The 5,653-nt window shown below is 35.5% G+C and overlaps 1 pseudogene; it reads left to right on the forward strand.

Annotated features, from left to right (window-relative positions):
* The first annotated feature begins 2,504 nt into the window (after positions 1–2,504).
* On the forward strand, positions 2,505–3,393 carry LOC131158441 (uncharacterized; annotated as a pseudogene).
* The last annotated feature ends 2,260 nt before the right edge of the window (positions 3,394–5,653 follow it).

Genomic DNA, 5,653 nt, shown 5'->3' on the forward strand with positions numbered 1-5,653 from the left:
ATAATAATGCTACTACTAGTAATAAATAATAATGAATAATAATTAAAATAATCATAGCAAGGTAAAAATAATAGCAACAATGATAAAAATTACTAAAAGTAATAATGATAATGAAATAATAATAATAATAAATATATATAGAAATAATAATAATAATAAAGTAAGATAAAAATAATAAAAATAATAATAAAGATAATAGAAATAATAATAATAATAATAATAATAAAAATAATAATGAAAACAAAATAATAATAATAGTAATAACAAAAATAAATAATTAATAATAATAAATAAAAATACTAATAAAAATAATAATATTTAAAAATAACAAAGGTAATAATAATAAAAATAATAATAGTGATATAATAATAATAATATTGGGTCTGGGTAAAAATGGGGTGTATACAATGACCATATCAGTTATGTTTATATTTAAAAGCTGATTCTTAGACCAAATCATTCCTCCCCATTCGGAAAGCAAAACCAGAAACAAAAAAAAAAAAAGGAACCAAACTTAAGAGTTGATTAAAGATTTATTACATGAACAACTTAAATGCTCAAAAGTAGAATATGCTTATCAAATGGTCATTGGTCATTTGCGAAGATTGTACTTTCAAATTGTTTGATTTTATAGCATCTATATTTGTTGTGTTTATCAATTTAAGTTATATGCGTGATTGTCCAAGATGGTGCAATGAAAGGAAAGGGAGTAGCAAGCTCACTCACCATGCATACACAAGCCACAAATCAGCAAGATAGGGTCACAATGAAAACAACATGCAAATATTTGTGACTTCAGGATATTCAATCCTTCGCAAAATCAATCAACCCAGAAAATTTCTCAAATGTGCAAGTCACTAAGGTTTTCAAGAAGTGCAACAACTCTTAACAAGGAACTGTAACTGCAAAATATCATAAGTCGTGGAAGACCATGAGTGTAGAGAACAAATTACAAGTTCCATGTTAAAAATATTTCAAATTGGTTTGGCTCCCATTCTCGAGCAGAAAAGGGCCCTTAGGAAGTTAAAACTTCATGCCGGAAGCAGATTCTTTGCTCTATGCTCACGCAGAAAATTCAACAGAGGCTCATGAAGTACTTTTAGGAAAGGGGTTAGGTACTGCAATGTGATGATGAGGGTAAATTTGTAGTGCTCGTCTGATGATGATAAGGAACTACCACTAGACAAATTAAGATTGTTGGAGGTTACTAATTGTCCTCCTTGTTCACCCAAATATATTACCTTGAAGATGCCAAACTCATTTTACATGCACAGAGGGGAAAGAGAAAAAAGAGGATAATACCATTAGTGATAAAAGAATTGCACACTCCACAGAGGTAGACATTGCTTGTAATTGTTATTCGCTTGTGAAATAATATTTGTTTTCAGGTGTGGTTGTGGATCACAAAAAACTAAAATGAAAATAAAAGAAATAACAATATTCGATGAGAATTAACTATTTGCTTCTAATTCCTCAAGCATCTCCTCTCATGCAAGATTTAACCATGACTGAATTGTCAAGGGCTCCTAGGGAACAAATATACTAATAAAGGCATGTTACCAGCATCATAGTCATCCAAACTAGCATGAGCTCACTGCACTGCCAGATGGTGCAGAAGGTTTCTATCAAAACACCTGAAAACGCCCCCAGGATACAACAACCTTCTCCTTGTGCACACACTCACCAACAAGGAAGAAGGAAAGCACTAAACTTATCCCAGATAGCAGAGAGTTCAAAAATGACTAGGGTTTTGAATTCTGCAGCAGGTTCTGATTAAAATTGCAACATCTATATCTGAAAGATTGGAGACAGCAATATACACACAAATAAAATACTCAAAAGGAATTGATAACAGTTAACTAATGACATAAAATAGTAATAAAAGTCGTCAACTAATAGCTATTCACCAAGTGCAAAATAACATGGAAAATATTTTGGGAGGTAAGCGAAGGCAACGATAAAATTGAAAGGATCAAAAGCCAAAACATCCAAATTGAGCTGGACTTCAGGCCAACTGTGATGCTTGGTACTGAGATTTGCACCTGCTGTGCACAAAGATTGCATATGTCATGCTTTGTTATCTTGTACTAGGAACCTATAAGTTGCACTATGTTCTACATATCCAATAAACCTACAACCAATGGTTATAAACCCAAGTTTTCTCTCTTTGTAGGTTCGATTTCCATGACCATAACTAAACACGCTCACACTTATAGGGTTCTAAATTAGGAGTATAGCAATCCACAAGTCATTTTATTCTTACATAAAATTCTACTTTACGGAACCATTAAGCGGCGCTTGAATAACAAGAGTGCTAAGGTGAGGCCGCAAGCTTCTGATCTTATTTCAAGGATTGTTGTTGTCATGAAACCGTGCCAAGAAGAACAACTGATGGGTCATCTTGGGGTTGTCTTGTATGAATATCTGGCAGAAGAGTATCTGGAAGTTTTGGGATCAATACTGGGGGTCTCGAAGCTTTTGTCAATGTTATTAGTATGACAAAAATGACTCCTCTGATACAGGATTTGCTTCCTCGACTGACCCCAATCTTGAAGAATCGACATGAGAAGGTGCAGGAAATTTTTATTGATCTTGTTGGTTGAATTGCTGACCGTGGGGCTGAATTTGTCCCAGCAAGAGAATGGATGAGGATTTGTTTTTAACTTCTTGAGATTCTTAAAGCCCATAAAAAGGTATCCGGAAAGTAACTGTGAACACGTTTGGCTACATTGCAAAAGCCATTGGACCACAAGACACCCTTGCAACATTATTGAACAATCTCAAAGTGCAGGAGCGTCAGAACCGCGTGTGTACTACTGTGGCAATTGCAGTAGTTGCAGAAACATGTTCTCCTTTTACAGTACTACCAACATTATGAATGAGTATCGTGTACCAGAACTCAATGTGCAGAATGGTGTTTCAAAATCACTCTCTTTTCTTTTTGAGTACATTGGTGAAATAGGTAAAGATTATATTTATGCATTCACTCCACTACTTGAGGATGCTCTCATGGATAGAGATTTGGTACATAGGCGAACTGCTGCATTTGCTATTAAGCACATGGCTTTGGGAGTGGCTGGTTTAGGTTGTGAGGATGCTATAGTACCCTTGCTAAATTATGTATGGCCAAACATATTTAAGACTTCTCCGCATGTTATTAATGCTGTCATGGAAGCCATAGAAGGGATGAGGGTTGCCTTGGGTGTAGTTGCAGTCCTGAACTATTGTCTGCAGGGGCTCTTCCATCCTACAAGAAAGGTTAGGGAAGTTTACTGGAAGATTTATAACTCACTGTATATTGGAGCTCAAGATGCACTGGTGGTTGCTTATCCTGTGCTGGAGGATGAGGCGAGCAACATATACAGTAGGCCTGAGTTGGGGATGTTTATATGAGGTTTAGTTTGTTCTTCATGCTTCAGGCGAATCTACAAGAGGCTCTTAGACAGGCTAGGACCTATCCTGGGGTTCTTTCCGTGCTTGCTGCAGTTTGTTTGGATGTGCATGCTTTTTAAGCTGGATTGATGAACTGTTTGCTATTTGTTAACTTTTTTAGTAGTTTGCTAATTAAGGAACATTGTTATGAAATGAATACTTTACTGTTGTGAATTTGATAGTTTTCATGTACTTCCTCTCTGACTTAATTTTCTATCCTTGTATTAATTTTGTATTACTTCCATCCTCTCTTGAATTCCATAAATATACTATTGGATCCTACCTGTTAACTTAAAATTGTGGGTATTCGGTATTGTAGGAGTATTCCTATGATAATAATATTCTTATGGTTTGCTTGGTTTGAGGGAATAGTTATTCCTTCAAATTAGATGGAAAATTAGTTAAATTTTGGAAATTAAGGGAATAGTTATTCCTGGTATATTTTTAATTATTTTATTTAACATGTAATAAGAAAGAAATAGATATTCTCAAATTTTGGGAATAGTAGCTTTTACATAGGACATCTTGTACATAAGCGGGTTGAAGATCCCAAATTTATACCTACCATTCTTCCATAATTATCCACCTCTTTTAGAAGGTTAGGAAGCCTAATTTAATAATTTATCTTCTTTAGGAGAGGCCAAGGATTGTCTCATTTTGCAGAGATGCAGAGGACCATTCTCTACATATCCGTTTGATCTATCTACCATATCATAGTTCTATATTGAATGTGTACTTGAGAGTTCAGTTCACGCTACAATTTTGTGAGATACCTTTTAAAGGAAAAAATTGTGAGATTGGGGACTAAAATTGATAATAACTCATCAAAATATGGCTTGAGACTATTACATTTGGTAACAAAACTACCCTAGAGATGCTATCATATGTGGATCATGATCAAAGGTGAAAGTCACTCTAATGAGGTCATTGATTAGACAAGGAGACCATAACATTATACCAATAATTATTAAATATCTATTAATGTATTTTGAAAGTAAAAAAAAAAGGATGAAGTATTTATTCTAATTGAAATCCTCCTGCATTTTCTATTTCAATTCATTGTCACTAGCTTTTACATACCTTCTAATGAGAGGAGTCACCAACATCATCTGGATGGGATTGGCGCATCATTTGTTCGATCTGCACTTTCCAATTCTTCATGGCTTGCATCTCCGCTTCCCAGTTCGACATCTTTTCTTTCAATTCTTGGTTCTCTGCTTCCACCATTTGCATCCGAATAACCATCGCCTCCTCTCGAGCCTCAGTGGCTCGACACTCTTGGTCAATCTCAGCATGAGACGCCGCACTGAAAGAAGATGATGATGTTGGGGCGACGTATCCACTCCCAAGACCATTCAACCAGCCACCCGATCGTTGCCCAAGCACCTGTGTGTAGATCTCGTCATCTGTCATCAGCTGACTGCCCTATGCAACGGGTGCATCCCTCAGCTCAAGCATCTTTGCCTATTTTCAGTCATGAAAATGATGAAAATGAAGAAATTAGAATACAACTGACGTTTTGAATAAGATAATGAACTAAATAATCTGCTTGAATTATATGTTTCATTTGCGCAACCTGGCACCACTCCCCCGATGTCCTCTTATGTGTTCTCTGAAATAGATCCGACCTCGACTCCAGGTCGCCAGTGACGGGATCACGCTACATTATCATATAAAAGTTCATTAATATGAATTCAGCGATGTCAATATAAATAACACTTGTTAGGTAATGGTCAAATAGTTTCATAGCAATTGCCTTTCGATGATTAATGAACAATTTCGAGCCACCACAATGCGTCGTATCTAGTTTGCTGTGATCTGCTGCATTTTTTTCACAGATAGCCTACAAAATAGATTTAATGACTTCTTACTATTCACATAAATAGGAAAAAGTAGTTATTGTAATTAATAGAAACACATCACCTGATAGTTAGGGTTGCGAAAATGGCGACACACCACCTACCAATCCTCTAAGGAGATCTTATCGTATCGTTGCACTTCTACCTCATCTCCCATCTCCCTAAAATGGTTGCGCATTTTACTGCAATAGGTCTTAAACCGAGAGCACAACTGCTTGTTCATCGCCTTTTTGACATAGTCTATGGTGAAAATGTCCATATCAAACTCTTCCTGCATATGAAATATATATTGAATGTTAGAGAATCTTTTGGGTAATATATTAAAAGTGAAAGAAATGTTTTAGGATTACTTACCAAGATGC

Source organism: Malania oleifera, chromosome 6 (assembly GCF_029873635.1).
Source record: "Malania oleifera isolate guangnan ecotype guangnan chromosome 6, ASM2987363v1, whole genome shotgun sequence".
Taxonomy (NCBI): domain Eukaryota; kingdom Viridiplantae; phylum Streptophyta; class Magnoliopsida; order Santalales; family Ximeniaceae; genus Malania; species Malania oleifera.